This window comes from Helianthus annuus, chromosome 3, assembly GCF_002127325.2.
Source record: "Helianthus annuus cultivar XRQ/B chromosome 3, HanXRQr2.0-SUNRISE, whole genome shotgun sequence".
Classification (NCBI taxonomy): Eukaryota; Viridiplantae; Streptophyta; class Magnoliopsida; order Asterales; family Asteraceae; genus Helianthus; species Helianthus annuus.
The window spans coordinates 155358941-155371033 of NC_035435.2; the positions used below are offsets into that span (position 1 = coordinate 155358941).

The 12093-nt window shown below is 42.7% G+C and overlaps 1 long non-coding RNA gene across 2 annotated transcripts; it reads right to left on the reverse strand.

Annotated features, from left to right (window-relative positions):
- Window positions 1-8226: 8226 nt before the first annotated feature.
- On the reverse strand, window positions 8227-11331 carry LOC110928184. 2 transcript variants are annotated; one of them, XR_004888688.1, is made up of 2 exons: window positions 11295-11331; window positions 8227-8404 (listed from the first exon to the last, which is right to left on the reverse strand). It is a non-coding gene; the product is annotated as an uncharacterized LOC110928184 (long non-coding RNA). The 2 variants fall into 2 exon arrangements; XR_002586191.2 differs by lacking the exon at window positions 11295-11331 and adding an exon at window positions 9697-10071.
- Between the last annotated feature and the right edge of the window lie 762 nt (window positions 11332-12093).

Here is a 12093-nt window from a genome sequence, read left to right on the forward strand (position 1 = left end):
CAAACCAAGGTGAGTTCACACCCTTACCAAGGCATGGGATTCCCGGTGGGTAGGGAATGGAATTGAAGGAAAAAGGATTGACGAATTATTTGGATTTACGCTGTTACTAGACTATCTACCATCGTCCTCGGTTGCGAAGGACCCTTACGTAAAACCTACGTAATACTTGTGATTACCACTGTCCTCAGGGTTCGAGGGACACTTACGTAAAACTTACGTAAACTCATACCTACTACTATCCTAGGGTTATGAAGGAAACTTACGTAAAACCTACGTAAACCCCCGCGTACCACTGTCTTCAGGATAAGAAGGACACTTACGTAAAACCTACGTAAACCTCGTACGTACCACTGTTCTCGGGTTAAGAAGAACACTATGGTTACAAATAGTCTAGTGTATATACAAATGTGGGAAGCCCCCACCAATAGAACATATTACCGGCCTAGTAGAGCCACCTGTTACAACATGAACTTACTATTACGAACTTACTTACTGTGAACTCGCTCAACTAGTTGTTGACCCTCTGTTACATGCCTTGCAGGACCATAGGTACTAAGGGAGCTTGCACGGGAGGCGCGATCGTTGTGGGCACATGGATTGTTGAGTTCCATGTTAACATTTACTTATGAAAACATGATACTTATGTTTGGTTTTTACATTAATGCTTCCGCTACACTATTGATTATGTTTGGTTTTGAAAACACCTTTCGTATTGATGAATGACATTTACTATTTACACTTATGTTCAATATGATTGGTGGCTTGAACCTGGTCATGTCACGCCTCCAAGCGGTGGTACTCCGCGTGTGGATTTTGGGGGTGTGACAGATTGGTATCGAGCCATTGGTTATAGAGAACTTGGTTTTAATAAGGGAAAAATGTTTTTATTAAAACCAGACTATAACCTGTACAGTGCTCAACGATCCACAATGACGCCTCGCTCCACGTGCAAGACTCAACACTCTAGGTAATATGGTACATGTTATATTGCCTACTTGCTAGATTACATAGAACTTTGCTCGTAGTATGCTTAGATACACATGACACTATTGCCTTAGAACGCTTGTGTGCTTACTCTCTTCTGTCATCGCACTTTTCGCGAACCTCTCTCACTATGTTACCTTTACTATGAAGATCATGTCTGGACGCGTTAACATGACTCAAACCCAGTTGACGGCTCTCATTAACGAACAAATTGTTGCGGCACTTGCAGCTGCACACGCAGGAGGTATACCCTGCACATTAGGGTCCTTAGATCCTACACTTTTAGACCAACTCTTGTGTTTAACTTTGTCCTATTCGTACACAACAGGTCAACATGTTCAGCAACCTGTTTGCACTTTCAAGAACTTTATGGACTGTCGTCCAAGCACGTTTAGTGGCACTGAAGGAGCAGTGGGACTCCTCCAATGGTTTGAGAAGCTCGAGTCAGTATTTGAGATGTGTGAATGCCCTGAGGCTCGCAGGGTAAAGTACGCCACTGGTACTTTGGAAGGAATTGCGCTAACTTGGTGGAACGCGCAAGTTCAGATTCTAGGGCTGGCAGCTGCTAACGCCACCCCTTGGAACGATTTTAAGGAACTGATCAAGCGGGAATACTGCACACGTGACGACATCCACAAGTTGGAGGTGGAGCTCTATCATCTGAAAATGACGGGGTCGGAAATTGAAGCTTATATGAAACGGTCAAACGAGCTGGCCATCTTGTGTCCAACCATGGTGGACCCCCCAATCAAGCGCATTGAGTTGTATCTCAAGGGTCTAGCGCCAGAAATCCAGAGCCACGTGACATCGGCTAACCTCGATAATATCCAGGATATTCAGCGACTTGCTCATCGCCTCACGGATCAGGCAGTGGAACAAGACAGACTGCCTAAACGTATCGGCGCTACTGCTATCAATACCACTTCTGCTACTCCTGCTACTCCCATTGACAATAAGAGAAAATGGGAGGGGGATTCCAGGAAGGGTTCAGCTATAGTTCAGTCTCAGGTTCAGCAGCAAAAAAACTGACCACTACCAGAGTCCCGGTCAGCAGTCTTCTGGTAGTCGCGGGCAGAGAGTTTATCGCGGAAATCACCCCAGGTGCAACAACTGTAACAGACACCACAGTGGCCAGTGCAACAAGGGTCATTGCCAGAGGTGTCTCAAGATGGGTCATGAGGCCAAGGATTGTAGGAGCCCACGACCTGTATCTCAGAATCAGTAGCAACAGCAAGCACAACAGAATCAGCAACAGGGCAACAAGGGATATTTTCATTGTGGCGCGGAAGGTCACTTCAAAAGACACTGCCCCCAGTTAAACCAAAACCAGAACAACAACAATAATAACCAAGGCAACGGAAACAACAACGGCGGGAACAACAACGGCAACGAAGCTAGGGGACGTGCATTTGTGCTGAGGCAGGGTGATGCCAGGAATGACCCCAACGTAGTTATGGGTAAGTTTCTTCTCGACGACTTTTATGTTACTGTTTTGTTTGATTCGGGTGCGGATACAAGTTATATGTCTCTTAAAGTTAGCCAACTGTTAAAACGTACACCCACACTTCTGAACACCAAACATGTCGTAGAGTTAGCTAACGGTAAAAGTCTAGAGGCCACACACATAGTTCAGGGTTGTAATCTTATGCTCGCTGGTCAGACTTTCTTGATCGATCTCATTCCCATAGTTTTGGGTAGTTTCGACATCGTCATTGGTATGGACTAGTTATCCCAACATCACGCAGAGATCTTGTGAAAAGAGAAGATTGTTCGTATCCCTCGTTCCGGCCAGGAACCTCTCAAAGTTCAAGGCGACAAGAGTGGTGCTGTGGTAGGCATCATCTCCTTTCTAAAGGCCCAGAAGTATTTGCGAAAGGGCCACACTGCCATTCTGGCACTTGTTACCGATGCATCAGCAAAAGAAAAGAAATTGGAAGATATTCCAGTTGTACGCGACTTTCCTCAGGTGTTCCCTAAAGATTTACCTGGGTTACCGCCTCATCGCCAGGTCGAGTTTCAAATCGAGCTAGCACCAGGAGCAGCACCGATAGCACGTGCACCGTATCGCTTAGCTCCATCAGAGTTGGAAGAACTCTCTACACAGCTACAGGAACTCTTGGATAAGGGATTTATCCGACCTAGCTCTTCGCCATGGGAGCTCCAGTACTATTTGTAAAGAAGAAGGACGGTACCTTCCGCATGTGCAATGACTACCGTGAACTGAACAAGGTGACGGTGAAGAACCGTTATCCTCTTCCACGTATTGATGACTTATTCGACCAGTTCCAAGGGTCGAGCTACTACTCCAAGATAGACTTGAGGTCAAGTTACCATCAGCTGAGAGTCTGGGATGAGGACGTCTCCAAAACAGCATTCAGAACTCGCTACGGCCACTACGAGTTTCTAGTCATGCCATTCGGGCTAACGAACGCACCGACAGTCTTTATGGATCTTATGAACAGGGTGTGCGAACCCTACCTGGATAAGTTTGTGATTGTTTTCATTGACGACATCCTGATCTATTCCAAGAGTTAGGAGGAACACGAGCAGCACTTGCGACTTATTTTGGAACTTCTTCGAAAGGAACAACTGTACGCCAAGTTTTCAAAATGCGACTTCTGGCTTCGTGAAGTCCATTTTCTAGGCCATGTGGTAAACAAGGATGGGATCCATGTCGATCCATCCAAGGTAGATTCGGAAATACGCCAATTCTTGGGTTTGGCGGGTTATTATAGACGATTCATTAAAGATTTCTCAAAGATTGCTCAGCCGCTTACACTCCTGACACAGAAGGGTGTCACCTACCGTTGGGGTAGTACTCAGGAAACCGCTTTTCAGCACCTAAAGGATAGGCTCTGCAGCGCACCTATTCTTTCATTGCCAGAGGGCACGGACGATTTCGTGGTCTATTGTGATGCATCGATACAGGGGCTTGGCTGTGTATTGATGCAACGGGATAAAGTTATTGCTTACGCTTTGCGCCAACTCAAGGTTCACGAACGGAACTATACGACGCACGATTTAGAGCTGGGAGCTGTTGTTTTCGCGCTCAAGATATGGCGACACTACCTGTACGGTACCAAGTGCACTATCTACACCGATCACAGGAGTCTCGAGCATATCTTCAAGCAGAAGGAATTGAACATGCGTCAACGTCGATGGGTTGAACTACTCAATGATTACGAATGCGCCATCAAGTACCATCCAGGCAAAGCCAACGTTGTGGCTGACGCTCTCAGTCGAAAAGACACTCTACCTAGACGCATGCGAGCACTACAGCTTACTATTCAGTCTGGTCTTCCTGCACAGATACGAGATGCTCAGGTAGAAGCATTGAAACCAGAAAACGTAAGGGCTGAAGCCTTACGTGGCTCAAGGCAACGATTAGAACAAAAGGAAGACGGCGCCTACTACGTAACGGGGCGTATCTGGGTCCCACTATATGGCGGTTTACGAGAACTTGTGATGGATGAAGCACACAAGTCTCACTACTCAGTACATCCAGGTTCGGATAAAATGTACCACGATATCAGAACAACATATTGGTGGCCTAGCATGAAGGCCCACATAGCAACTTACGTCGGCAAGTGTTTGACCTGCGCGAGGGTCAAGACGGAATACCAGAAACCATCAGGCCTACTTCAGCAACCCAAGATACCACAACGGAAATGGGAGGAAATTTCCATGGACTTTGTTACTGGCCTGCCTAGATCCCAGCGTGGGAACGATACTATTTGGGTGATCGTGGATCGACTCACAAAGTCTGCACACTTCCTAGCAATTAAGGAAACGGACAAGTTCTCCACTTTAGCAGACGTATATCTCAACGAAGTTGTCTCAAGGCACGGGGTGCCAACCTCTATTATTTCGGATCGTGATGCACGATTTACTTCAGAACAATGGCAAGCGATGCACAAATCTTTTGGCTCTCGATTAGACATGAGCACAGCATATCACCCTCAGACGGATGGGCAGTCTGAGCGCACGATTCAAACCCTAGAAGACATGCTTCGGGCATGTGTCATCGATTTCGGAAACAGCTGGGAAAAACATCTCCCTTTAGTGGAGTTTTCGTATAATAACAGCTACCATACCAGCATCTAAGCCGCTCCATTCGAGGCATTGTACGGATGCAAATGCCGGTCACCTCTCTGTTGGGCAAAGGTGGGGGATAGTCAGATCACAGGACCAGAAATGGTAGTTGATGCTACTGAACGGATTGCACAGATACGGCAACACATGGCGGCGGCTCGCGACCGTCAGAAAAGTTACGCTGATAAGCGCAGGAAACCACTCGAGTTTCAAGTTGGGGATCGAGTGCTACTCAAAGTCTCACCCTGGAAGGGTGTGGTTCGTTTTGGTAAACGAGGCAAGCTCAATCCGCGGTATGTCGGACCGTTCGAAATCATAGAAAGAATAGGCAAGGTGGCCTACAAACTGAACCTACCAGCAGAACTCGGTGCAGTTCACAACGTTTTTCACGTGTCGAATCTGAAGAAGTGTCTGTCAGATGAGACCCTCATAGTTCCTTTGAAGGAGCTCACTATCGATGAACAGTTGCGATTCGTCGAGGAACCAGTAGAAATCACAGACCGAGATGTTAAGGTCCTCAAGAACAGGAGAATCCCTCTTGTTCGACTTCGTTGGAACTCCCGTCGTGGCCCAGAGTTCACCTGGGAACGCGAAGATCAGATGGAACAAAAGTATCCCCAGTTATTCGCGAACGGTACAACCACTACTGAGGCTGAAGCTACCATGGAATTTCGGGATGAAAATTCCAGATCAACGGGGGGAGGATGTGACACCCCAGGAAAACCAGTAAACGATACAACTTACCTAGCTTCCTCAGTGAGTACGTACCAAATTTTGGGACAAAATTTCTTTCAAGTTGGGGATAATGTGACAACTCGTATTTCAAAACCTATCTTTGTGTTTACTGTGATGTGTATGAACTCTATGCGATTATTTGATATGTTGATAGTAATGAATAAATGCAACATGTTATGTGAATGAATGTGGATATGTATACTTGTCACGTAAGCCTTTAGGGCCGCACACTTCATCTCTCGTACATCCCTCTCTCTCTCTCTCGGCCCACTCTATACTACTCGAGACCAAGAGGGCAACCCAAGTAAGGGTTCGGCCCACTCACTCCTTGCACGCATACAGGTTCCCTTAGGGGGACTAGTTTCTCATAACTTGCAACACTTTACACTCAAACCCTAGTGCTCTCTCTCCCTCACGAAACGACGGCAGCCAAAACCCTCTCCATCGAAGCTCCTTGATTCGGATCACTCTTCGCTACCTTCAATTCGGTTAGTGTTTCATGATACATGTTGATTAATGTTGTTATGATTCCATGTTTTGACTAAACGATTAGGGTTGCATGTATGATGAACAATAATGTACTATATGATTATGTTCTTGTGAATCGGATGAGTGTGATGATGATAATCGGTTATCATAGCTTGTTTTCGAATTGATTACATGATGAACTAGAACCGAATGCTTGTTAATCGGCTGTGATGTGATTGTGTTTATGTTAGACGAATTGTGTTGATGATATGTCTGAGTGCATGCTAGAAATCAAAGACACAAATCTGTTAACGTGTTGAAGTTGTGGTTGATGATCATGTTAGGGTTCATGAGATTGATTAGAATATGCCTTGTTCAATCGATTGTATGTTAATTGGATAGTTGGAAAGTTGTTAATTGATGATAATGGTAATATGAATGTGCATGATTGCCGAATAATTATGATTTGATCTGAATTGTGAAACTGCCTAAACTGTTAGCAATTGTTACGGAAATCATGAGCTGCAAATCAGGAAGTCTGTTACATCACCTAGTCTCGACACAGATTGCGAGTCGAGAACTCACTGTCTCGACTCGAGACCACAACACCGACACAAACAGCACAACTCGAGACCATGGTTGCGGGTCCGGTTGCGACTCGAGACCGTGTAGTCTCGACTAGTACATGATGACTCGAGACCTTATTGGTTGCGACTCGAGAACACCAAGGCCAACAACTCGAGACCGCCTAGTCTCGACTCGAGATCTCTGGTCTCGATTCGAGACCACGGACACGTGCACACGGTTGGGCTTACACACTGTTACGGGCTTAAGTAATTGGGCTGTATGTTTAGGCTTTTGTTTGTTACGTGATTTCTTACTGTTGAACATATAACGTATGAGTTGTTGATCTGCCGTGATTATACGTGTAGAATATAAGTGCACTATTTGAATACGAACCTGACTTGTATGGTAACCATGGTAGGACGTGGTTGACCACCATATAGCTTAATTGAACTTTGCTGTGTATCTGCCGAGCAAACCAAGGTGAGTTCACACCCTTATCAAGGCATGGGATTCCCGGTGGGTAGGGAATGGAATTGAAGGAAAAAGGATTGACGAATTCTTTGGATTTACGCTGTTACTAGACTATCTACCATCGTCCTCGGTTGCGAAGGACCCTTACGTAAAACCTATGTAATACTTGTGATTACCACTGTCCTCAGGGTCCGAGGGGCACTTACATAAAACCTACGTAAACTCATACCTACTACTGTCCTAGGGTTATGAAGGACACTTACGTAAAACCTACGTAAACCCCCGCGTACCACTGTCCTCGGGATAAGAAGGACACTTACGTAAAACCTACGTAAACCTCATACGTACCACTGTTCTCGGGTTAAGAAGAACACTATGGTTACAAATAGTATAGTGTATATACAAATGTGGGAAGCCCCCACCAATAGAACATATTACCGGCCTAGTAGAGCCACCTGTTACAACATGAACTTACTATTACGAACTTACTTACTGTGAACTCGCTCAACTAGTTGTTGACCCTCTGTTACATGCTTTGCAGGACCATAGGTACTAAGGGAGCTTGCACGGGAGGCGCGATCGTTGTGGGCACATGGACTGTTGAGTTCCATGTTAACATTTACTTATGAGAACATGATACTTATGTTGGGTTTTTACATTAATGCTTCCGCTACACTATTGATTATGTTTGGTTTTGAAAACACCTTTCGTATTGATGAATGACATTTACTATTTACACTTATGTTCAATATGATTGGTGGCTTGAACCTGGTCATGTCACGTGTAACACCCTTACTTTTAATAATGAGTTTACTTAATATATTTCATGAGTTTATACTAAAATTTCCAATTTACAAAAGGTTTTCAATTCAAAATACCAAACATGATCATGTAAGTACAAAACGAAAGTTTAAAGTAACTTATACTAGTCACCACCGACTAGTTTAAATTCCTTAGGACATGGTTGTCAATTCATTTACACCAAAATCATTGTCTAAAACAAAGTTAAGTTAACGCGGAAGCTTCAAAATACGTGTTCGGTTCTTCTACATTGCTTGACCGCCATCCGGAAGCCCACCATAGTCACCTAAAGTCAAAACCACTAATAACATTAGTTTTGGCATTGACATATTACGAGTAAACATGTTCCAACATCAAATCAATAAAAGAAAATAAAAATTTTGATTTTTGATCCTCCCGCGTGTCGCGGCAGTAGACATCAAATCCGTCGCGTGATGTGCTGAATGTGGGTTAATTAAAACAACTAAAATTACCCTAATTCTAGACTCTCTAAGTTTTAAATTTATAAAACTAAGACTCTCTAAACCCTAAACCACACGACCGGCAAGTGTACCGATCGATGCAGTATAGCCTAAGGAAGTCCGAGTATCGAACCCAAGAGACTCTACTGAATTACCCTAACGACTCTATCTAAACTTAGACTGACACGAACTTAACTAATTGTTTATTCGATTGGGGGTTTTCTAAATATCCTAAAAAAATATAATAAAATACTAAACTAGAAAAATCAAAGAAAAGACTAAACACGAATGTGGGCGAAGGCTTTGACCAGTGGAGATGAAGACTACCTAGGCTAGACGCAAGCTAAACTCAGAATGGATCTCTATTCGATAATTTTGTGGTGTGGAACCGGGATCTTTAAATGCTAAACCTATTAAGACACCACTAAGCCCCTCAAACACTCTCAAGGCGATTCTTGTGGCACTACCTAGGATGTTATGCTCACCGGTTTTCTAGATTTTCCTTTCAGTCCTCTAGTTTCTTGAAAGTGCCTATGTAAGACGCTCTACCTTGCCGCGCGAACGTCTAAAGCAACTACGGGTTTTAATCTTGGCTTAATAGACAATGGAATGTTAAGTCCTTATAACTAAACCGAGACCTATTAATATCCTCGAGCCTTTCCGCGACAAGTCTAGCAGCACACTTGATTTTATTAAATTACCGAATATTGTTTCTAAGGTTACTTACGCGTTTTCACCCTAAAGGATTAATGACCTATTACGTGATATAGACACTCACCTAAATCAAGAACCCTAATCCGACTCTATTATGTGATAAAGACCGTCACCAAGAATCGAATGAAGCAATAAACAATAATCAAACAATCACAAGCACGCATACGCACCAAGTTAAATTCCCATAGCGTTTACAGTACAAGAAAAATCCACAACCACGCCAAAAATCGAATAAAGAACCAAACTTTATTATGCTATTATCATAACCTAGGCAGTATAAAAGTTTAGCCAAGAATCATATTCACGGACAAGAAACGAGTCTCAAACGATAAGCAAATCATGTTTATAATTTTGTAAAACACAAAGTCTAACAAAACTAAAAATAATAAATTGCAAAACAAACCCGAATCTCAAATCTTGACCGCGGCTTGAACCCTCGAACCAACTCTTTTTTCCTTTCTCTCCTTCTCTGATCTGTGACTGATGTTGTCCGTATCCTCTCAATCGACCTGCTCTCTTCTTCGTGCGTCCCACTGTTGCCGTCTGATATGCTTTCCAACTCCAAAATCTCCTGTGCGGCTCTCTTCAAATATCATACCTCTCTTTAACGTAATAGGGCTCCCCAATATATTATTGGCCATACACTCTAACAGTTCACACAAATCGCTGGGCTTCGGCCCTTTGGCGGCCCACACTCCACCAAAACTTGCGCCCAACTGTTTTTCCTTTTTTTAAATCTTGCGTCCCCTCTTCTCCAATTAATAAAGACGGCCACCACTTTTTCCAAAAAATTCCACTTCTAATACTTTTGTCCAAGATTTGTAGATATTATTAATATGTTTAGATATCATATGCAACCACCTTCTCTATATAATTGAATTTTCCCTCTAATAATATATCATCTTAAAGAATTATGGCCACCAACTTTAATAATAAAGAGATAGCGGGCCCGGACCAATCACAGAAAATAGCGCCCATTTAACTTCGGTCTCTGGCACCCTACTCTGCCCAACTTGCTGGTCATTTCCATATTACTCGTTTTTGCCCCATTTGTACCAGGACCTGCCAAAACACAGACTAATGTAATATAACGCTAAAACTAAATAAAAGTAAATAAAAACTATACAATAATTATACAATTTACACGGGACAAATATGTGTATTTTACCCTACATCATCGCGACTCGCGACGGCTTCCGCGTGTCGCGGGGATATTCATGTATTCCTCCGCGTGGCGTGGGGGAACATGTTTTCCAGCAGGTGCAGATTTAAAACCTGCATTTCTGCCCAGCTCCGAAAATTGTAAAAATTCTAACTTTAAAGGGTCATAACTTTTCACTCACTAGTCCGTTTTAACCGATTCTTTTTCCTATGGATCCGTAATAAAATTACGGATCTATCCACGTAAGTTTCACATTACGGAAACCGAGATATTGATAGTCGGTCCCCAATTTCCTTATTTCAATTATCAAACCCATTGTTGTAAGTACATAGCACCATTTTTCAACTCTTAAAACTTTTCCGACATAATTACCCAAATTCCCGGGCTCATAAATTTTGTACATTTGTGCCATTCTATGGCTTCGCGTTCTATTGGAACTAGTTACTTGTTTCATCGGAATTCAAGTATTCCATTTCAAGCAACCTCTTTTTATTCAACTTCTATTATTCGACCCAAGTTCCCGGGTTCTTGGACTTAGATTTATATAACCAAACCATTAGTATAGTACCATCCATTATTTAACGAAGTATGAGACTTTCAAGTCTCTACTCTCGTGATTCTTTTTAAAAGCATCATTTTGACCCGTTTGGCTATTTAGTGAAAACCATCACTTCATTGACTAGCCAAACTAAGTTCCAAGTTTTTACTTTGACCCGTTTGATGGTCGAGTGTGCTTCGCCGCTTTAACGACGCATCAAACGTATTCATTACACTACAACATCATTCTCACAACAAAACTAAACATTAACACATAATTTAACGGGACTTAAGCCACGTACCTTTAAAGCACACCTTTTCCGCGGGTATCACTTTCGGCGTGTCCACTTGACGTCCCGGATTCCTTGCCTAGAGAGTTCAATTTATAACAAAAATTAGAACTCTTTCATAAGCTTTAACGCATTATTTCTTAACATATTCAAATCTGCGTTTTGCCCAACTTTTAACATTTTAACCCTCTTTTAGGCATTTTATCAAACACCTAACGGGTCAGATTTTTACATGATCTAAACCAAGTTCATGACTCGAGTTTATCACCCAAATTAACTTCAATTTGACTACATGTCTATATGTTAACATCAACAACTTAGAGTTTTCCTCATAATTTCAGTTTACACTAGAACAAGAGTTTTAATCCTAGTGTTCATCAAGTTCTACTAACATACTAATCACCCACTATGGTGATTTTGATCTATACAATTATCATGCAAGAATTTGACAAGAAATCGTCTAGGGTTTGTCCCTAAACCTTACATTACTTCCAATTTCATGTTTACTACACATAATCAAGCTCTACATTCGATTTTTGATCACATACATGAACTTTGAATCGAATGAAAATGACCTAATTCAACATACCTTATGATCCCCTTGACGAGGTGATCACGATTCCATGTTCAGATTTCGATTATTGCTTGATTTAGGCCTTCAATTTACAGTTTTTCTTGTGAACTAGGGTTTGAAAAGTGTGGGCGTCGCCCTGGGGTGTTCTTGGTCGATCAGGCCTCTCTCAAATGAGGGGTTTGATTTGTTTTTACTAACTTAGTAAATAAAATTCAAGTTTTGACATTATTAGTCCCT